This window comes from Macaca fascicularis, chromosome 7, assembly GCF_037993035.2.
Source record: "Macaca fascicularis isolate 582-1 chromosome 7, T2T-MFA8v1.1".
NCBI classification, from domain to species: domain Eukaryota; kingdom Metazoa; phylum Chordata; class Mammalia; order Primates; family Cercopithecidae; genus Macaca; species Macaca fascicularis.
This window is the reverse complement of record NC_088381.1, coordinates 77558726-77582154: the sequence shown is the minus strand read 5'-3', so window position 1 is coordinate 77582154 and position 23429 is coordinate 77558726.

Sequence of the window (23429 nt, the reverse complement as noted above, 5' to 3'; positions counted from 1 at the left end):
AAGAAAGGTGCCTTATTTCCATTTCTCATCAATACAGTCAGCTTGCCCTTGGCCTCATTTAGTCTTTTCATCAAGACAAGGCTCTCAAGACTGTAACTTTAAGTCCTTCCTAGTGGGCGATGTGTTCCTTCTGCTTTTCTCAAGTCCAAAGTAAAGGCAATTTACATAGCTGATTGTTCCTTTTGAATGCATAGAACTCTTTCACCACCAGTTTAATAATAGAACTCTTTCACCACCAGTTTAATAAATGAAAAATTATCTGATGCAAGCTTCCCCTTGAGAGAATCCTTGTTGTATACCCTTCAGTTTTTTTGTTTGTTTGTTTGTTTGTTTGTCTTTTAAGACAGAATCCCACTCTGTCACCCAGGCTGGAGCGCAGTGTTGCCATCTCAACTCACTGCAACCTTCGCCTCCCAGATTCAAGTGATTCTCTCACCTCAACCTCTTGCGTAGCTGGGATTACAGACGTTCACCACCACTCCTGGCTAATTTTTGTATTTTTAGTAGAGACAGGGTTTCACCATGTTGGCCAGGCTGGTCTCAAACTCCTCACCTCAGGTGATCTGCCTGCCTTGGCCTCCCAAAGTTCTGGGATTACAGGTGTTAGCCACCATGCCTGGCCTTCTTCAGTTGTTTTTAAGTGGACCTAAAGGAAAACAAAGGGCAGGGTATGTCCAAATCAACTGAGGCTTTCCCAACTTAACCCTATCTCCAACCACTGCCCTAATAGTTCTCCAGATTTGGAAAGGACTAACATAGACAAGTAAAACAAAATTTAATTACTTTAGTATTTTATTATTTTATTTCATTTTTTAGAGACAGGATCTCACTATGTTGCCCAAGCTGGTCTTGAACTCCTGGCCTCAAGCAATCCTCCTGCATTGGCCTCCCAAAGTGCTGGGATTATAGTGAGCCACTGCACCCGTCCTAATGACTTTAAAACCCCAGGCAAGGAGAAGGGGACAGATGACTTGAGTTTTATTTCATGATGTCACAGCACGTTTGGAGCAAAGTAGAATACTCTGCCTTGGCTACACATCAGTCCACAGTCAATAATGACATTAAAAGATAGCAAACACCGCCGGGTGTGGTGGCTCAGGCCTGTAATCCCAGCACTTTGGGAGGCCAAGACGGGCGGACCACGAGGTCAAGAGATGAGACCATCCTGGCCAACATGGTGAAACCCAGTCTCTACTAAAAATACAAAAATTGGCTGGGCATGGTGGCACACTACTACCTCTCGAGTAGTAGTCCCAGCTACTCGGGAGGCTGAGGCAGGACAATTGCTTGAACCTGGGAGGCGGAGGTTGCAGTGAGCTAAAATCACACCACTACGCTCCAGCCTGGTGACAGATACAGACTCTGTCTAAAAAAAAAAAAAAAAAAAAAATAGCAAACGCTCAAGGTCGCTCAAGGTGTTCAGAAAGAGTCTCTATTCTGTGCAACCAGATAGGATTCTTGTTCAAACAATGTAAATCTAATCTACAAGAATTTAGGAGAAAACAATAATTTAAACATCCTTTCTCGGCCGGGCATGGTGGCTCACACCTGCAATCCCAGCACTTTGGGAGGCCAAGGGGGCAGATCACTTGAGGTCAGGAGTTTGAGACCAGCCTGGGCAACATGATGAAACCCCATCTCTGCGAAAAATACAAAAATTAACTGGGTGTGGTGGCAGGCACCTATAATCCCAGCTACTTGGGAGACTGAGGCAGGAAAAGAGCTTGAACCTGGCCTGGGTGACAGAGTAAGACTCTGTTCCCCCTTCCAAAAAATAAATAAATAAATAAATAAAATCTTTTCGTGAAAACAAAAGCTTTGTTAAACAAATATCTGAAATTAAAACCAATGTTTGTAGTTTCTGAAATATGGTTTTGTTATCTTGATAAATTTCAGGTGAAGGCCGGGCACAGTGACTCATGGCTGTAATCCCAGCACTTTGGGAGGCTAAGGCAAGTGGATTATCTGAGGTCAGGAGTTTGAGACCAGCCTGGCCAACATGGTGAAACCCTGTCTCTACTAAAAGTACAAAAAATTAGGCTGGGCATGGTGGCTCATGCCTATAATCCCAGCACTTTGGGAGGCCAAGGTGGGTGGGTCGCCTGAGATCAGAAGTTCGAGACCAGCCTGGCCGACATGGCAAAACCCTGTCTCCACTACAAATACAAAATTAGCTGGGCATGGTGGCAGGTGCCTGTAATCCCAGCTACTCAGGAGGCTGAGGCAGAAGAATTGCTTGAACCAGGAGGCGGAGGTAGCATAATCCGTCTCAAAAAAAAAAAAAAATTAGCCAGGTGTTGTGGCATGTGCCTGTAATCCCAACTACAACTATTTGGAAGGCTGAAGCAGGAGAATTGCTTGAATCTGGGAGGTGGAGGTTGCAGTGAGCCGAGACCATGCCACTGCCCGCTAGCTGGGCAGAGTGAGACTCCATCTCAAAATAATAAATAAATAAATTTCATATGAAACAGAACCTTAACATCTTACTACTTTGCACTTGCATCAGTACTTACATCACTGGTGTTTAGAAAGACAGTATTTATTTGGACACTCATTTTGTTATATAAGCATTGATAGCAACAAAACTAACATTTTTTTCTTGTTCCTATGTTTTGCAAAACAGTTCTTAGTTTCACACAGCAGATAAGGTCTACCATATATAAGGTGCTGTGGATAATGCTCTGAAAAACCAATTACCCATATGAACTGAACTTTTTTGTATGCATTCTATATTTCTGGATTCATTAAGGACAAAATGCATATGTATAAACTTAACTCACAGGCTTTTGCCAAGGCAATAGCTATAGGAAACCGAGTATTGTGTTGCTGGGCTTAGAAAAGGATACCTGAAAGTTTGGTGCTTCGGCATGCCAAGTACTTTGAACTGAAGGACAATGGAAGGGCCTCAGAAGCAAAGTTTCTCTCAGACCTTCTCTTGCCCTCCTGTCTTCCTCTCCCACTTCTCCCCTAAAACAGGCCATAGAAACTAGAATTCCTTTTCCCCACGGCAGGTCACAGAAGCTAGAAATACTACTCTAGGATTCTCCTGCCTCTCTATTTAGGAACTGGCCATAAACAAATTCTCTGACCTATCTTGTTCGATAGTAGTAGATCATAAGACCCTTGTTCCGCAGGGGGTCCTGCTGTATACCCAGGAGGAAAGAGTGCTGCACAGAGGCCAAGAAGAATCTGACCAGACAGGTCCTGGTTGGTTTCCCCTCCTCAGACTATCAGCACTAGCTCATGCCTGCTTTGGTATTTCTACACGGCTGTCCATTCTTCATGAACCCTAAGCATAAAAATGGATAGCTTTGCAGCCGGGCACGGTGGCTCACGCCTGTAATCCCAGCACTTTGGGAGGCCAAGGCGGGAGATCGAGACCATCCTGACTAACATGGTGAAACCCAGTCTCTACTAAAATACAAAAAAAAAAAAAAAAAAAAAAATTAGCCAGGCGAGGTGGCATGCACCTGTAGTCCCAGCTACTCAGGAGGCTGAGGCAGGGGAATTGCTTGAACCTGGGAGGCAGAGGTTGCAGTGAGCCGAGATTGTGCTACTGCACTCCAGCCTGGCGACAGAGCAAGACTCCGTCTCAAAAAAATAAATAAATAAAAAATAAAGGATAGCTTTCCATGGGCCTTCGGGTCTTCATTTCTGAAGTCTCCCCTGTCATATAAAACTTTGATTAGATAAATTTGTTATGCTTTTCTCTTGTTAACCTGTCTTTTGTCATAGGAGTGTTGCTGTGACCTTTACTATGGGTGAAGAAAGGTATCACATTTTTCTGCCCCTACACTTCCCACACTTAACTAAAATGCAACAAATGTTAGACACGATGTCCAAGGTGAAATTAAAGGATCGGCTAAAAGTGGTAATTTGGGAAGTCTGTTTAAGTGGGTAATTAGGGAATTCTGTTTAAGTTTGGTATTTGTTTTTTGTTTGTTTTGTTGTTGTTGTTGTTGTTTTTGTTGTTGTTGAGATAGGGTCTTGCTCTGTCACCCAGGCTGGAGTGCAGTGTCACAATCACAGTCCACTGCAGCCTCAACCTCTTGGGCTCAAGTTGTTCTCCTGCCTCTGCCTCCTTAGTAGCTGAGACTACAGGTACACACCACCATGCCTGGCTAATTTTTAATTTTTTTAATTTTTTTTTTTTTTGAGATGGCCTCTCAATCGTACCCCAGGCTGGAGTGCAGTGGAGCAATCTCAGCTCACTGCAAGCTCTGCCCCCGGGTTCACGTCATTCTCCTGCCTCAGCCTCCCGAGTAGCTGGGACTACAGGCGCCCGCCACCACACCTGGCTAATTTTTTGTATTTTTAGTACAGACGGGGTTTCACCGTGTTAGCCAGGATGGTCTCGATCTCCTGACCTCGTGATCCGCCCGCCTTGGCCTCCTAAAGTGCTGGGATTATAGGCATGAGCCACCGAGCCCAGCATTTTTTTAGTTTTTATAGAGACAGGGTCTCCCTATTTTGTCCTGGCTGGTCTCAAACTCCTAGGCTCAAATGATCTACTCACCACTGCCTCCCAAAGTGCTGGGATTATAGTCATGAGCCACTGCACCCAGCTAGTTTGGAATCTTAACCATTTGCTGAACTAGTTTATCCTTCCTTCCTCCTCCCCCACGACCCCAACCATGCCTCAGTTGTTTTTTGTTTTTTGTTTTTTGTTTTTTGAGACAGAGTCTCGCTCTGTCGCCCAGGCTGGAGTGCAGTGGCCGGGTCTCAGCTCACTGCAAGCTCCGCCTCCCGGGTTTACGCCATTCTCTTGCCTCAGCCTCCCAAGTAGCTGGGACTACAGGCACCCGCCACCTCGCCCGGCTAGTTTTTGTATTTTTTTTTTTTAGTAGAGACGGGGTTTCACCGGGTTAGCCAGGATGGTCTCCATCTCCTGACCTCGTGATCCGCCCGTCTCGGCCTCCCAAAGTGCTGGGATTACAGGCTTGCGCCACCGCGCCCGGCCTCATACCTCAGTTTTTTACCCAAGAGTCAAAAATTCAAATATCTATAGAGGCCAGGAAGTTAACTTTAATGAGCAAAGAAGCTAGATTTGAGAAAAAAATAGAAACAGACACATTTTATGTGTCTAATAAACAGAGGCAACTCTTCATTTCTACTAAGAAATGGGCTCCCTCGGTTGGGTGCGGTGCCTTACGCCTGTAATCCCAACACTTTGGGAGGCCCAGGCGGTCGGATCACCTGAGGTTGGGAGTTTGATACCAGCCTTACCAACATGAAGAAACCCCATCTCTGCTAAAAATGCAAAATTAGCTGGGCCTGGTGGTGCGTGCCTGTAATATCCCAGCTACTCCGGAGGCTGAGTCAGGAGAATCGCTTGAACTCAGGAGGCAGAGGTTGCAATGAGCCGAGATCACACCATTGCACTCCAGCCTGGGCTACAAGAGTGAAACTCTGTCTCAAAAAGAAAAACAAAGCTGGGGGGAGTCCCTCTCATTATTCTTGAAAGATGCTTTTGTCTTGTTTTCTCTCTTTTGGTACTTGGAAATACTTTACTCCAAGAAAAATATTAGTGTAGACTCAATATAAATGACACTTCATACTTAGTGTCAATGGGGAAGCAATAGGGAATGGCAAAGGCTATGGCAAAGTGGACGGCTCAGGTACCATCTAAAGTAGCACCAGGCACCTACTGATAGGGTAGCCATATCTTGTTCTTTTCTTCTTTTTAGATGGAATCTCATTCTGTCACCCAGGCTGGAGTACAGTGGTGTAATCTTGGCTCGCTGCAACCTCTGCCTCCTGGGTTCAAGCGGTTCTCCTGCCTCAGGCTCCCGAGTAGCTAGGATTACAGGTGTGCACCACCACACCTAGCTAATTTTTGTACTTTTAGTAGAGACAGGTTTCACCATGTTGGCCAGGCTGGTCTCGAACTCCTGACCTCAGGTGATCTGCCCGTCTTGGCCTTGCAAAGTGCTGGGATTACAGGCGTGAGCCACCGCGCCCAGCTGCCATATCTTGTTCTTTAAGATAAGCTGAAGTCTCTGATTTGTATGTATATTCAGATTTTAAAATGCAGCTTCAAATTTTACAAAACAAATGTCAAAAAGAGCCCAAGAAAATAGTTTCGTGGGCTTGACTCAACCTGTAGGTCACCAGTTTAAGATCTCAAATCTACTCATGTAGGCACCCTGCTGTGAAGTGCTGGGAACACAAAGATTAAAAAATCTTTAAATATAAAATAAGAAGTTTATGGACTAGAGAATTAAATATGACTACCCACACTTAACTATTTGTGTGCTCTAACAGGAGAAATTACCAAGTGGTCTGGGAGCCCAGGAGAGACCAAATCAGATGCAGGTGCATGAGCAGGAAGGTAGGTCAGGGAAGGATTCCAAAAGGAAAGGATAGTAGAACTGTCTTGCTGGTTAAGCCAAGCAAGCAGAAATGGTGAAGGAAGGTGGTCCAGGCTTGGTTATCAGCACAGGCTAAGATGTGTAGCCACAAGCAGCCTGAGTCTTTTGGAAAAGAAGCTAAGGTAGGATGCTAGAAGCAAAGGTGTCTTAAGCTCAGGAGGTCAGTGGAGAGAAGTCCTTGTGAGGCATCTCCAAGGTGCCTACATGAATAGAAGAGAGAAGACTGAGGAGTGAAGACAACTCAAAAGAACATCAAGGCCAGTTGCCTGGTCTGCATTTCTTAGACACATTCTCGTGGTCTGGTGCAGCATACAAACTCACTTCAGCATCTACCAGAAATTAGGCTTAATTTCAAAGAAACCAGGAAGTAAAAATTCCCATCAAAATAGATGATTTAACCCTTAGCATTTGACAATACCTTTCTCCTGGCTTCCCACTATCTGATTCATTATTATGTCTGTGGAAAGGGTGGGCCAGCAAGGTGAAACTGAATGCAAGCTGACTCTTTGAGTGGAATGGCTGGTCTCTTAATCTTGACACAGATGCAGATCTAAAATATAAATCAATGCGTCCCTAGTACAGCAAGGGAAAAAGACTCCCCTTCCTCCCTTCCTTTCAGCATTTATTTGAGAAAACTCGTAGAGGAAAATTCTTTCTCTATCCCTTTGAGAGGTATGTAAATCTTTTTAAAAGCTAAATAAGCCTCTTGCCAGCTTTACAACCCAGAAATGTCTTACTCAATGACCTGGGAGCTGTCTCTTTGAAATGTAATCACCACAGAAGGCAGCGTCCCTACTTAACAGTTTCTGTGGGAGAGCAGGAGTCTTAACTACAGTAGGTGCCCTTACTTCAAGGTGCAAACCTAATTCCTGTTATAAAAATGTAAGTTTATTTTTCCTCCAAATAAAACGAAGTAGCTAACACAGCTTACCAGCTACCAATTACCATGTGCATTTTGCATGCACTAGGTGTGACAAATGGTGCTGCCAAGTCCTCTTACTTGGAGACCAGTTACTATTTAATCTTGAGAACATGTATGGTAATGGAGTGTATCTGCTTAGGTATGTGAAAAGGTGAAACTTCTTTCTGTCCTTTGCAGTCTCTTTAGCTGATGTCCTGTGATGCACATCACATTTTAGCTTAATGTTTATTCTATCATAGAACTGTTTTTTCTTCTGCTTCTGTGGGTAGGTTTTTTTTTCTTCTTCTTATAGGTTGGCAGGAAGTTTTAAATGATACTTCCCCAATCTCTGCCACCAAGGTTGGCTAGGGTTGGGGCTTTCAGCTCAGAGGGAAGCATCTAAATGGCTGGATGACTAATACCTGATTCAAATGTGAGAAGTCAGTTCACAACAAAGGGATGTACTTCAGGGAAAGAGGCTTTCACACTCCTCTCAAGTGCTGCACTTAGAAGACGTCGTGTACTCCCAGTAGTAGTATATTTACAGAGGCAGTATATAGCACAATGGCTGCCTTAGGGCAGGCTCTTATCAGACTGCCTGGGTTTGGATGTGGATTCCACCATGCACACTAGCTGCGGCACCTCAGGCAATTACTTAACCTCCCAGAGCCTTAGTTTCTCTGTCTGTAAAAATGGGGGATAAAGTGAAGGTACCTATCTTATGGCAGTGCTCGGCAGAATAGATGTCAATTAGTATCTTTCTGATGTTAATTAGTATTATTTAGCAACTTTATTTGAAGGTTTGTTACAGGCAGAGCCCAGCCGTAAACTAACATTTCAAGAAAAAGAAAAATAGGGCCTGGCGCGGTGGCTCACGCCTGTAATCCCAGCACTTTGGGAGACCGAGGCGGGCGGATCGCCTGAGGTCAGGAGATCGAGACCAGCCTGGCCAACATGGTGAAACCCCATCTCTACTAAATATACAAAAAAATTAGCCAGGTGTGGTGGCCGGCGCCTGTAGTCCCAGCTACTCGGGAGGCTGAGTCAGGAGAATCCACTGAATCCGGGAGACGGAGGTTGCAGTAAGCCCAGATCGCGCCACTGCACTCCAGCCTGGGCGACAGAGCGAGACTGTCTCAAAAACAAAACAAAAAAGAAAAGAAATATCAACAAGTATTTTTAAAAGGGGAGTGGATATGGCCTAGGGCATCATTACCCAAACTGTACTACACGTAATTACATGGTTCTATAGTTAACCGTCATCGCCTAGACTTCTTCCTGAGCTAGTTTAACAAGAAAAGCCAGAATTCTTATCAAAAGCAACAACGAATGCAAAAGCCCTGCCACAGAAAGGCTGAGACCGTGGCTTACACACCTGGAGGCACTCCCTTGATTTTTCTCATCCAGACAACATAACTGAACGGATTTTTGTAAGGTTATAACAGTAAATAAATATTGACATTGAACAGTCTGAAAGCCAGCCATATAACTTTTGCTTTCTGCTAAGCTCAATCGTGTACAACTGGCTTTGTTCCCGGCGCACTAAAACAGGATTCGGAGGCCATCTTGGAAACAAAAGGGCCCTGGGCGCCGGGGGGTGGAGGAGGCGGTATCCTGGCAACGGAGGCGCGCGCCCTGCCGCGCAGCCGCACTCTGCCGCGCTCAGTATCCCGCCGCGTCGGCGGGGCGGTGGAAAATTACTGCAGATTCCTCTTAAAGGCGCCCTAACATTTCCTGCCCCAAACCTGTGCGCTGGTCGGCCTGGGCTGCGGCTCCTGGGAAGCCAAAACGTGAAATGGGGTTGCCATCCTGTCTTCTTAGAGGAAATAAAATTCAGGTCGAAGACAGTTCCCAGGGTAGCAGTAGTCTCTAACTGGGCAAATAATGTCGGAGAATAGGCTTCCTCAAATTAAGGAAAAAAAAACACACACAAAAACTAAAACCCTAAAATACTGACTCGGGCAAAAGAGAGCTACTCAATACGGGAACGGAACAAAAGAAATAACTTCACAAAGTCACACTAACTGTGTAACAGGTTTAAAAGATGAATGGGTCCTGAAGCAATGAAAACTCATTTTTGACAAATGGATGGACAAATTATAGCTTACTAAGAATGACCAGAAAACAGAAATAACTTATCTGAGAAGCTACGCATGATCAGAAAACGTATCATCTCTTTATAAATCAGTTCTTACAGTAGAATAAATAATCCCTCTTCCTTAGTCCTCGAATAACTTGCGTTCAGATTAGTCACTTTTGTGATTTACAAGTCAAGCGGTAGTTTATTGCTGTCTCGCTTTTCCGACGGAAGAAATAAATAACAATGCCCTGGGTTTTTGCAACGTAAACATCCAGGATATATTCTACGGGACTCCATGGCTCTGAAATTAATCTTCTTACCAAGCAAAATTTACTGGGAGCCCTCCTTGAAATAACTGAATAAAAAGAAATATTGGTCTCCCGGAAGTAGAGCTCTTGACACATTAAATATCTCTTCAGTCCATTTCCAAAGATGAAAGATACAGCCCTTCACCGGGTGCCTTCTCTGATGGTTTGCTCGGTGGTAGATGTCTGTTTGCTGTAAACTGCTGTCAGGCATACCCGTGCACTCCTCCTGAACCCTGCTCTGATGGCTGGCATGACTGTGGCCATCAGGATGGCTTCTCATGAAATATAGAGGAGGTAGATGTTCCAGTCTTATCATGGCCTTGGCAAATTGATTTTTCGTTCCCGGATTGAACCATTTTCCCCATGCTTCTCAGCCATATTCAGCCACATTTATTGCACCTCCACCCCAACCTCCTTTTAACATATCCCTTTTTTCCCTAATGTAAATGCTCCTAAATTCCAGTCACCACTTCTTAGTAATTTCTGACGGACGTTTCATGTTTTTCAGAATGCGGAGCTGTGATATTTGAGTACTAAACAAATGTTTTGCATGAGTTTAGACACCTACAGACAGTGTTAGCTGATAATTTTCAAGTTTGGATGTTGAAGGGATGGCGACTTATCACAGGGAAAATTAATTGCGTGTAACGAAAAGGTTGTCTTGTAGAACTGTCATCCACTTTGAAGCTTCAGGGGAATGCAATTTAATGTAATAGGAACTGTGCCTGTGAAACAAAAATATGTGCAGCTGCAGTTGGTGCCCACATTTTTGGTTTTGGTGCTCATTTACCAGTACTAAGAAACTGAAATCTGAAAATGCCTTCTTTCAGATCACCTGGTGGCTCTAACTTCTGCAAAAGTCGTGGAAAGCCTAGTGTATAATAATATGTAATGGCTGCCAAGCTAGGTCGGCGCAGAGGCCGGGTTGGATAGTATCACTCCCACCTTTCCTCTGCAGGGACGTGGCATTTTAAAGCCCAAACAGCTCTCCAGGGTTTCTAATGGCCTACAGCAGCCCCATCACCATACCTGGAGAGAATCTTCCTTTAACTAAGACGTACTGCAGAATAGAGACTTCAAGAAAATGCCGGTGGAAAGATACAGGGGGATTTGCCCTCTCAAATACAGTTCTGTTAAGTGGCTACACTCTAGTGTTTAAAATATAATAAAAGAGTTTTGAAGAAAGCAAAGTGTTTAAATATATGTAAAAGAGCAAGCAGAGTTGGAGGACTGGTTGTCTATTTAATAAAGATGATAAAATTGCATAGTTCATCTAAGGATTACAGGATCTGAGTGCAATAAGGCAGGGTTTGGAAATTTGGCCTTTGAGGTAAGGCTGCCAGATAAAATACATCAGTCAAATTTGAATTTTTGATAAACTGAATAATTTTTTTAATGTAAGTAGTATTTTTGAGACATACATTTAAAAAGATAGTTTGTCGTTTGTGATTCAAATTTAACTGGGCAACTTGTGCTTTTATTTGCTAAATCTAGCAATCCTAGTTTAAGGGTCTGCACGCTTACAGAGGGAATATGTAATTAGGTTTCTACACCTGCATTAGAATGGCAAACACGAGAAAGCCTCCAGTTCAAGGTGCCAAGCCGACATGTGAATGTGACAAACACAGCATACAGGTGTGTTGCCCCTAATAAGTAACTTCAGGGATGGCCTTCAAGTGTAGCCCATCCAAATATTATGAGCACTTACTATTAACTTGTTCATTCATCCATTCATGCAACAATTATTTATTGAGTGCCTGCTATGTGCCAGGCATAATTTTTGGGAAGAGTAAGATAAACAAAGCAAAAATCCCTGTCTCTGAAGAGTCCTCATTTTTGTCTGGAGGACTAACATGTAAAATGATAATTGCCATAAATGATAAGTGATCACACAGTTTGATTAGAGAGAGAGTAGAAACATCAAGTTAAGCTTATCTGAGATTGCTGAGGGGGCGGGGGACAGAGAAGCTTCAAAGAGGAAGTGACTTCCATGAGCTGGTCTCAAAGGAGTCTAAGCTGGCAGAGTTGGGAAGGACTTCAGTAAAGGGAATGGCATGAATAAAGGCTAGAAGTGGGTGAGGACATTGTGGATATTTAAAAAACAAAACAAGACAAAACCAACAAGCTACAAAAACATAGTGAAAAGTCAGCTGTAGCAGGAGCCACAGGAACGTTTGCTGGAGACGTCTGATAATATAGGCTAGGGTGAGATTGTAAAAGTGAGTCTGTAGAGCTCAAAGTCTGTGCACAAGCAGACTAGGATAAGGGTGGTGTGGTGAAAGAGATCAGTGATAGGAGACTTTTTCCATTAACTCTTTAAAAAATGTGTAGGGAGATTAAAGCTGACTTTAAAAAATGTGTATATGCACATGTGTATCACTTTGCAACGGAACCTAGGAACATAAAAATGAATACAGTATCAATCAATATCAATACCTTCTAGATATTCTTGGTTTTCCAACACATGGGATAAGTGCTGTAATATAATAGAAGTAAACACCGTGAAAAGTCTGGTAGTGTGAAAGGAGAAACTCCAGCCGGGCGCAAGGGCTCACGCCTGTAATCCCAGCACTTTGGGAGGCTGAGGCGGGTGGATCACGAGGTCAGGAAATCGAGACCATCCTGGCTAACATGGTGAAACCCCGTCTCTACTAAAAAAAAATAAATAAATAAATAAAAAAAATTAGCAGGGCGTGGTGGCGGGCGCCTGTAGTCCCAGTTACTTGGGAGGCTGAAGCGGGAGAACGGCGTGAGCCTGGGAGGCGGAGGGTGCAGTGAGCCGAGATCGCGCCACTGCACTCCAGCCTGGGTGTCTGAGCAAGACTTTGCCTCAGAAAAAAAAAAGAAGAAGAAAGGAGCAACTCCTGGAAGGAACAGAGAGGGCCAGCCAGAGTTTCCCAAAGGAAGAGATGCTAGATTTTTTTTAATTAAAAAATTTAACATTTATGCAAATCGTTATACATTTTCCCAACAATACAAAAGAGTATACAGTGAAAAGAAAATCTTTCCTCACCCAGACCCTTGACTGCCTATCAGAGACACCCTTCCCATTAATATAAACATCACTCCGGCCAGGCGTGGTGGCTCACGCCTGTAATCCCAGCACTTTGGGAGGCCGAAACGGGCAGATTACGAGGTAAGGCGATCGAGACCATCCTGGCTAACATGGTGAAACTCCGTCTCTACTAAAAATACAAAAAAAAAAAAAAAAAAAAAATAGCGGGTGTGGTGGCGGGAGCCGGTAGTCCCAGCTACTTGGGAGGCTAGGCAGGAGAATGGCGTGAACCCGGGAGGTGGAGATTGCAGTGAGCTGAGGTCACGCCACTGCACTCCAGCCTGGGTGACAGAGCGAGACTCCATCTCAAAGAAAAAATAAAGTAAAATAAAATAAAATCACTCCTTTCTCTCTTTTTTTTTTTTTTTTTTGAGACGGAGTCTGGCTCTGTCGTCCAGGCTGGAGTGCAGTGGCCGGATCTCAGCTCACTGCAAACTCCGCCTCCCGGGTTTACGCCATTCTCCTGCCTCAGCCTCCCGAGTAGCTGGGACTACAGGCGCCCGCCACCGCGCCCGGCTAGTTTTTTGTATTTTTTAGTAGAGACGGGGTTTCACCGTGTCAGCCAGGATGGTCTCGATCTCCTGACCTCGTGATCCGCCCGTCTCGGCCTCCCAAAGTGCTGGGATTACAGGCTTGAGCCACCGCGCCCGGCCACCTTTCTCTTTTTTTTTAGACAAATAGATGCTTTTTTTTTTTAAGATGGAGTTTCGCTCTTGTTGCCCAGGCTGGAGTGCAATGCCCTGATCTCGGCTCACTGCAACCTCTGCCTCCCAGGTTCAAGTGATTCTCCTGGCTCAGCGTCCGGAGTAGCTGGGATCACAGGCATGCGCAACCACACCCGACTAATTTTGTGTTTTTAGTAGTGACGGGGTTTCTCCATGTTGATCAGGCTGGTTTTGAGCTCCTGAACTCTGGTGATCCTCCCGCCTTGGCCTTCCAAACTTTTGGGATTACAGGTGTGAGCCACCACACTCGGCCTATTTTTTTTCCATTTAACAATGTATTTTAGAAATCAGTGCATATAGGCTGGGCGCAGTGGCTCACACCTATAATTCCAGCACTTTGGGAAGTCGAGGTGGGCAGATCACCTGAGGTCAGGAGTTCAAGACCAGCCTGGCCAACATGGCAAAACCCTGTCTCTACTTAAAATACAAAAATTAGCTGGGCATGGTGGAGACGAATCAGGAGGCAATTGGCCAAAGGAGAAGGAAGTACTGACGGTAGGCAGAAGGTGGATTAAGGAAGCAGAAGGATTGATAATTACCACCGTCTATTGAGAATTTATTATTTGTGCCAGGCATTTTACTAAGCACTACATACTGTCCAGCATTCATCCAATCCTTGGAACAAATAAAGAAATATTTGCAATTTACAAGGTAGGAAACTGAAGCTCAGAAATATTAACCTGTCCAATGTTACACAGTTTGGAAAGGACAGAAATGGACTCCAACTCTGGCTCCTCTGACTCCCAAGTCCCAGTTCTTTTTTCTTTTTTTTTTTAATTGAGATGGAGTCTCTGTCGTCCAGGCTAGAGTGCAGTGGCGTGATTTCGGCTCACTGCAACCTACACCTCCCGGGTTCAAGCGATTCTCCTGCCTCAGCCTCCTAAGTAGGTGGGACTACAGGCGTGTGCCACCACGCCTGGCTAATTTTGTGTATTTTTAGTACAGACGGGGTTTCACCATGTTAGCTAGGATGGTCTCCATCTCCTGACCTCCTGATCCGCCTGCCTCAGCCTCCCAAAGTGCTGGGATTACAGGCATAAACCACTGTGCCCGGCTCAAGTCCCAGTTATTAACCACAGTTCCACAGGGCCTTGGAAGAACCAGGAGCAAGGCCTTAGGGCTATTTGATATGGGGGAGGAAGAGAAATTGGGGGGAGACTAGTAGTGATACATAGGCCTAGAGCCCTAACCCTGCTGGAATGTGTCCATGAGAAAATACGGTTAAAAATATAGGGGGAGGCCAGGGTTGGTGGCTCATGCCTATAACGCCAGCACTTTGGGAGGCTAAGGTGGGCAGATCACTTAAGGTCAGGAGTTTGAGACCAGCCTGACTAACATGGTGAAACCCTGTCTCTACCAAAAAAATAGAAAAATTAGCCAGGCATGGTGGCGAGCACCTGCAGTCCTAGCTACTAGGGAGGCTGAGGCAGGAGAATCCCTTGAACCCTGGGAGGTGGAAGCTTCAGGGATCTGAGATTGTACACTCCAGCCTGGGCGACAGAGGGAGACTCCATCTCAAAACGAACAGAGGGGTGCGGGTGGTGGTCAGAACTGATCGCCCAAGGAAAGAGCACTGCATTCTCTGGGATTGTTTTTAAGATGATTATGTACTGGCTTCTAATTGATATTTTCCCATTATTCATGTTTTTTGTTTTTTGTTTTTTTTTGAGAAGGAGTTTCACTCTTGTTGCCCAGGCTGGAGTACAGTGGCCCGATCTCGGCTCACGGCAACCTCTGCCTCCTAGGTTCAAGTGATTCTCCTGCCTCAGCCTCCCAAGTAGCTGGGATTACAGGCATGTGCCACCACGCCCAGATAATTTTGTATTTTTAGTAGAGACGGGGTTTCTCCATGTTGGTCAGGCTGGTCTTGAACTCCCAACCTCAGGTGATCCGCCTGCCTCGGCCCCCCAAAGTGCTGGGATTACAGGCACAAGCCACCGCGCCTGGCCTCATGCCTTTGTTTTATTCCTTTTTACTATTCCGTGTTCTCTAAATCATTTTGAGAGAGCAAAGGAATGACTGTGGCAAGCACAGTATAATTTTGGAATAACGGACTACTGAAGGTCAGGTGTGGTGGCTCACACTTGTAAATACCGGCACTTTGGGAGGCTGAGGCGGGTGGATCACAAGGTCAGGAGTTCGAGACCAGCCTGGCCAAGATGGTGAAACCCCGACTCTACTAAAAATACAAAAACCAGCCGGGCGTGGTGGCGGCCACCTGTAATCCCAGCTACTCGGGAGGCTGAGACAGGAGAATTACTTGAACCTGGGAGGCAGAGGTTGCAGTGAGCCGTGATTGTGCCACTGCACTCTAGCCTGGGCAACAGAGCAAGACTCTATCTCAAAAAAAAAAAAAAAAAAAAGACTATTGAACTTGCCAGTTTAGCAGCAAAGACTCTGGGGTCTACAGTCTAGGACATGAGACAACCTATAGATTGCCTCTTTCATTTCTGGCAGGACTGAGTAAAGAGGCAAATTTACAAGACGTTTTCCTTTCATTGCTAGGCAGTAACTGTACCTAAGTAAAAGGATATTTTCAAAGGCCCTTGAGATTAAAAAAATCTTTTTTTCTTCTTCTTCTCCCTGTCTTCTTCCTCAGTCATATCAGTAGCAGATATGAAATTTCAGCTTTAAGGAGACAGGCTTCTAAGAGCTATAGCTTCCGCAAGCTGTTCAAAGTCAAGTGTTCCGGCCGGGCGCGGTGGCTCAAGCCTGTAATCCCAGCACTTTGGGAGGCCGAGACGGGCGGATCACGAGGTCAGGAGATCGAGACCATCCTGGTTAACACGGTGAAACCCCGTCTCTACTAAAAAATACAAAAAAAAAAAAACTAGCCGGGCGAGGTGGCGGGCGCCTGTAGTCCCAGCTACTCGGGAGGCTGAGGCAGGAGAATGGTGTGAACCCGGGAGGCGGAGCTTGCAGTGAGCTGAGATCCGGCCACTGCACTCCAGCCTGGGTGACAGAGCAAGACTCCGTCTCAAAAAAAAAAAAAACAAAAAAAAAACAAAGTCAAGTGTTCCTTAAAACAATTGAAATGTAAAATATTCATCATTATCTGCTTTGGGTATCAGCTATGAAATATAAATGACAAAACAAAAATATCTAGAGCTGTTTTGAAAGGATCACCATGAATCTCTGGTAACGGATTTTAATCTCAGATGCACAGTGCTGGTTTAGCTAAAAAAAAAAAAAATCTCATGTTTATTGTTGTGGTTCTATAGAATCAGACTACTTAGTAACTTTGCAAAGGTTTACTTGGAGACTTTCAATTGACCTCAAATACTGTAGTCCAAGAGATCAAACTCTGCCCTAGGATATTGTCACTATAAGGAAGCCTATTACAGAATAATGACTGCCATCTAAGTTTTTTTTTTTTTTTTGAGATGGAGTTTCACTCTTGTTGCCCAGGCTGGAGTACAACGGCATGATCTTGGCTCACTGCAACCTCCACCTCCAGGGTTCAAGCGATTCTCCTGCCTCAGCCTCCTGAGTAGCTGGGATTACAGGTGCCCACCACCACGCCAGGCTAATTTTTGTATTTTTAGTAGAGATGGGGTTTTGCCATGTTGGCCAGGCTGGTCTCGAACTCCTGACCTCCAGTGATATACCCCGCTCACCCTCCTAAAGTGCTAGGATTACAGTGTGAGCCACTGCGCTCGGCCTACGATAGTTCTTAAAGCCCCATATCCTTTTAATATTCTTAGCAAAGTGTTCTTCATTCTACTGGAATGTATTTTATTGCAAGTATAGTAAGTAGAAGGACTTCATTTAAAGAGAAACTAGGGTTAAAAATATAGGAGGTGGGCAGGCGTGGTGGTTCATGCTTGTATCCCAGCACTTTGGGAGGCTGAGGTGGGTGGATCATGAGATCAGGAGTTCAAGATCAGCCTGATCAACATGGTGAAACACTGTCTCTACTAAAATTACAAAAATTAGCCGAGCGTGGTGGCACACGCCTGTAATTCCAGCTACTCAGGAGGCTGAGGCAGGAAAATCGCTTGAACCCTGGAGGTGGAGGTTGCAGTGAGCTGAGATAGAGCCATTTCACTCCAGTTGGGCAACAAGATTGAAACATTGTCTCAGGGAGAAGAAAAAAAAAAAAAAGTGGGGCACCGTGGCTCACAGCTGTAATCACAGCACTGGCAAGGTGAGGTGGGAGGATCACCTGAGGTCAGGAGTTCAGGACCAGCCTGGCCAATGCGAAAAAAACCCCTCTACTAAAAATATAAAAATTAGCCGCACATGTTGGCGCGCGCCTGTAATCCAGGTACTCTGGGGGCCGAGGCAGGAGAATCTCTTGAACCCAGGGGGGTGGAGGTGGCAGTGAGCCAAGACAGCACCATTGTACTCCAGCCTGGGCAACAAGAGTAAATCTCTGTCTCAAAACAAACAAACAACAAAAGCAAACGTTCATTTACACTTAAATAATCTTAGGGCAAAGTTTATATCCTTGCTGCACATCAGAAAGAAAATTTTAGCAATTTCCTTTGCATCACATCTCTACATAGAAATGAACTAGTTAAAAAGGAAAACAGGGCCGGGCGCGGTGGCCCACGCCTGTAATCCCAGCACTTTGGGAGGCCGAGATGGGTGGATCATGAGGTCAGGAGATTGAGACCATCCTGGCTAACACGGTGAAACCCCGTCTCTACTAAAAAAAATACAAAAAATTAGCCGGGCGTGGCGGTGGGCGCCTGTAGTCCCAGCTACTCGGGAGGCTGAGGCAGGAGAATGGCGTGAACCCGGGAGATAGAGCTTGCAGTGAGCTGAGATCTGGCCACTGCACTCCAGCCTGGGGCAAGAGCCAGAGGCCCCATTTCAAAAATAAAAAACAAAAAAAAAGGAAAACAGGTTTCCGTAGTATTAGCAGGTTGACGGTGATGGAGTCCTTTTAAATATTTAACTTGAAGTTAATGTCCATGTCCGGTATTTATTAGACACACATGCATATAACATCGAGAATATACAATTTACAATTTTCAAAAAAAAAAAACAAAAAAAACCCAGTATCAATTTAGAAGAGTGAGGGCAATTAAAATTGAGCTAGGATTTGAGCTAGGCTGGGGAGGCAATACAATTAACAAATTTGGTTTGGAGAGTTAAAATATGTATCAAACAACCAAATACAATCAAATACAATAAAAAAAGTATCAACAGATTCATTGTAAATCTTATTTTACAGAAACTTGTACAAAACTTTTTGTATTAAAATGTTCATGCTAGCATTATTTACAGAAGCAAAAAACGAGCTGCATACAGCATCTTGGGCCAGTAGTCCCAGCTACTTGGGAAGCTGAGGCTGGAGGATTGCTTCAGCCCAGGAGTTTTAGGCTGGAGTGCACTATGATCTCACCTGGGCAACGCCTTGACTCAAACAAAACAAAACTCAAAACCTATTTAACAAATCTGGTGTCCAATAGGAGAACTGTTAATGGTTAACTATGGCATACTCATCTGCTGGAATACTGTGCAGACTCAAAGTCATGAAGATTCTTATTGCCATAAAAAAGTACATTATATGTAAATACAAAATGTAGGTTATAAAACTATGTCTAGTATTATTTTAAGACAAATACAGATGTACAGACGATTAGCTTAATAGTGGTTATTTCTTGGTAGTCACATTTTGGGTGATTTTCTTTGTATTTTTCATGTTTTCTGTTGAGCACAATTTGCTTCAGTAATATAATAGTAATTTCTAAATGTTAAGTAAACAAGGTAACAAATTGTACACCCAGTATAATCCCCCCAAAACAAACTTAAGCCTAGCCTAAGAACAAGTAACTACATTATTAGAGTATGGGTTCTTTTAAATTTGTTCTCTCTCTCTCTTTTTTTTTAACTAAAGTTCTTAGAATAAGGTATTTTAAAATTTAAAATACATTTTCTCTTTTTTAACAGGAAGCCTGTGTTAATGAAAGTCCGGAGACAACTTAAGACCTGAGGCTCTACTCTAAAGCTTGTGTTCCGGTATGCCAGTGGCATTTGCTGAAAAAGTTGTCCGAGATTTTATCTGAACCGTACGTACAAAAGGAGACAAAAAAGGAGGTAGTCACTGCAAAATATATGGACACAAATGGGGCAGGGTCCTTTGGAAGAAATGCTATGTAGGAAAGCTGCATTCTTTTCTCAGACTGAGGGGAAGGAGGGTTCCTGACCTTTCTAGGTTAAAGGATTCTTTAGAAACTCTGTCCACCGCTTCTTTGCCAAACGATGTAAGAGTCTGAAGTGAAGCCTCAGAGGGCATGGATACACAAAGGAGTGGCTAAAGAAAAATTCTCTTAAATCTCTGATTGGGTCAAAAATCCACCCTTAAGCCTTATAATAGAAGACTTGACCACGCCCTCCGCCGCCCCCCTTCACATTATACTATCAATAGTAATACAGTTTTGATCACAGCACAAGTGTTAAAAATCCCTACCAGCCTGAAGAAACCATAAGGGATCTCTTCATAAAGAAAATAATGTCTTTTCCCCAGCTGTCACTGTCGTGTGCCCTCGATTGGAAGCCTTATTACATTCAGGCTTTTTTTTTTTTTTTTTACATTAACCTCCCAAACCTTTGGGAGGCAAGTATTATTGTTTTAAAAAAGGAAGAAAAAGGTCATATTTCAGAGACATGCCAATGGCCTCACAATTTACTTAGCGAGCATGAGAGAATCCGAATCCTAAATGTAAGATGACACATTTATAAATAAAACCAAGGACAAATGTCTCCTTTATTCTAAATATACCATCACACTCTGAGTAGCTGGGGTTAACTATTTTTACCCACACTGGCTCGTTTGCATCTCAAACTCACGTAAAATAAAAACAGTGGTGAGAAATGAAAACGGACTCTGGGGCAACTGCCCCGGCAGAGCGTGAAAGGCTTGGTCTTTCAGCACTAGATTCAACGACATGAAGGGGAAGCTGTGGGCCTTGAGCACTTGACCATTGTGCTTTATTTCTTGCATTTTATAATACACAGCGACCGATGTCTACATTTTTATTTCCTGAAAAGGTGTCCAAGGTGGCTGATATAAATTAACAGAATTTCAGACTTTACCACATATTCAAGGTCCTAGGGCAGCTCCCGTCTACGGTCAAAAACAAAACAACAACAACAAAATTCCAACATTTGAACGGGGCGGGGAAGCTACTTTAAAACCCAGATAGAGATTTTTCTCCTTCGTTTGGAGGAAGGTAGGAAGGGTTTGTTTTAATGCTTTGCACAAAGGCGGGAAACGGTCATCAAAGCTGTTGCAAAGGGAAGAGCCAATGCATTAATTCGATCCAAGAGGACTCGCGTCGTTGGATTTGCAGCAACCTAATCTCTCGCTCAGGAAGAAAACGCCCCGAGGAAGAGTTTTCTGTTCTCCTCGTTTGCAGGGAGCAGCAAACGCTGGGACAAAAGAAACGGGCGCCGACTGGGAAGCACGCTGGCAGCTTTGCGGGACTGCGCCGTGGGACCCCCCGCAGGGCCTGGGTCTATGAACTCCGACCAGGCGGAGGGCGCGTCCGCTTGGCGCAGTTGTCCCCGCGCGAGCCCATATTTAGTCGAACGGCCCAAGGCTAAGCAAAACCACTTAATTTATCTCTCCGGATCCCTCGAACGCGGGCCTTTAAGGGGCTCGCAGCCTCAGGGACGCCAGGCTGACCCCGCCCCCCGGCCGCCGCCATCTTGTTGTTTTCCCCGATCCTTCCTGACCGGCCACGTGGCACGGCGCTGCGGAAGCGAAGGCACCGCCCCAACTTCCGGCAGGGCTGGTTCCAGCCGCCCGCGGGACGCAGACGCGCGGCTGCCCCCTGGTGGATGGCCTCGGGGCTCCGGCCGCACCCTGCCCCGCCTTTCTCCGCCATTTCATTCCCTGCCCACAGCACGTCCGCTCTCCGCTGCCAGCCTTGGCGCAGAAGCGTGCTCCGAGGGCGGGGCCGCTCCGGGCACCACCTTTAGTGTGGGAGCGTTTTTAGTCTGGTTCATCGAGGGCTAGAGGGTCATCTACATCTTTACACACATTTAATTATTAATTTTGCATTTTGTCTTATATTTTTGAGACGGGCTTACTCAGTCCCCCAGACTGGAGTGCAGTAGCCGGACCACAGCTTTCTGCAGCCTCGAGATCCCATGCTCAAGGATTCCGCCCGCCTCAGCCTCCCAACCTGGTGGGATTACAGGCGTGAGCCACCGCCCCGGAACAACTTAATTTAAAAAGAACGCCATACGGTTGTCTGGAGGTGTTTTGGTATGCGGTGCTTGGTGCTTCCAGACTTTCACACAGGAGGCCCCAACCTTGGTTTTCAGACCTCCCTTCTGCCCGGAGCCCCAAGCCCCGCCAAGCCAGGGCGTTTCCCAGGCAGCGCGGGGTGGTGCTGGGGGCGGGGAGGGCACGGTGCGGCCGGGGGAGATGGGGAGGCGCATGGGGCCGGGGTGCAGCTCCAGGGACCTGGTCAGCACCCTTTGCTAGTACTATTTCTTGGTTTTCTGGACGTTCCTTTCCCCTTGGAGCTGCTCTTGTGTCTCCCATTTCATCTCCAAACCAATTCTGGTTTCTTGAACGTTTGCCTTGAGCAAGGCGTGGGTTATTTTAGGTAATCCTCGTAGCAGCCTTTGACATAGAAGCTGTTTCTACTCACGCAGACTTTGACATAGAAGCTGTTTCTACTCACACTGGTGCTCAGAGGGAGTAATTCGCTCATGGGGTAGAGCTTGGTTGGAATCAAGGGCACCTAAGTTTCTACTGTAGACATTGAGGTTCTCGGCCCTCCAACAGTAGCATCTCCAATGTCAGGGAGCTTGTTGGAAATGTCACTGTTAGGCGTCTATCCCGGACCTTCTAAATGGGAAACGCTGAGGACGGTGGTGGATGGGGCCCGACAGGCTGTGATTACCAGGCAGCAAGGTGATTCCGAGGCACCCTGAAAACGCTTTCCCTCACAGCCCTTTTCAGGGTGAAGAAAGGGAGACTTGCCCTTAATGAGTGCTGATTCCATGGCATTTTGCATAATTCTGTGATGTAATCCTCCCGACCACTCTTTTATAGAAGAAACCGTAGCTCAAACTTTTCATGAATTTAGAGTGCCAATATTTATGTAAAATGATGGTATGTGCCATTTGCTTGCACCGTGTATGCATAAAATATCTCTGGAAGAATATCAAGGTGTTAACACAGTTTTACCTCCAGCAAGAGGAGGATATAGGTTGCTAGGGTGACTGAGTTGGGAATTTTTTTTTTTTTTGTAAGATTTAGTAATTTACCGCCTGGCGCGGTGGCTCACGCTTGGAATTCCAGCACTTTGGGAGGCCAAGGCAGGCGGATCACGAGATCAAGAGATCGAGACCATCCTGGCCAACATGGTGAACTCCTGTCTCTACTAAATATACAAAAATTAGCTGGGCGTGCTGGCACGTGCCTGTAGTCCCAGCAACTCAGGAGGCTGAGGCAAGAGAATCGCTTGAACCCGGGAGGCGGAGGTTGCAGTGAGCCGGGATGGCACCACTGCACTCCCGCCTGGGAGACAGAGCGAGACTCTGTCTCAAAAAAAAAAAAAAAAGTAACTTATGAATTTGGACCATGTGAATCTATTACTTGTTCCAAGTAAAACTGAATAGTTGAAAAGTACGCTGAGGCTAAGGGTAGTCGCTCAAGCCTGTAATCCCAGCACTTTGAGAGGCGGAAGTGGGAGGATCGCTTGAGTTCAGGAGTTTGATCAAGACCAACCTGGGCAACGTAGATCCCTATCTCTATTTTTAAAATATGCCCTAAAGTCCGGGTGTGGTGGCTCACGCCTGTAAGGGCTGGGCACTGTGGCTGCCAGCACTTTGGAAGGCCGAGGCAGGCGGATTGCCAGAGGGCGGAGTTTGAGACCAGCCTGGCTAAGTGAAACCCCGTCTCTATTAAAAAGAGAAATAAATAAATAAATAAATAAATAAATAAATAAAAATTAGCCTTGCATGGTTGCGCACGCCTGTAGTCTCAGCTACTCGGGAGGCTGGGGCAGGAGAACCAC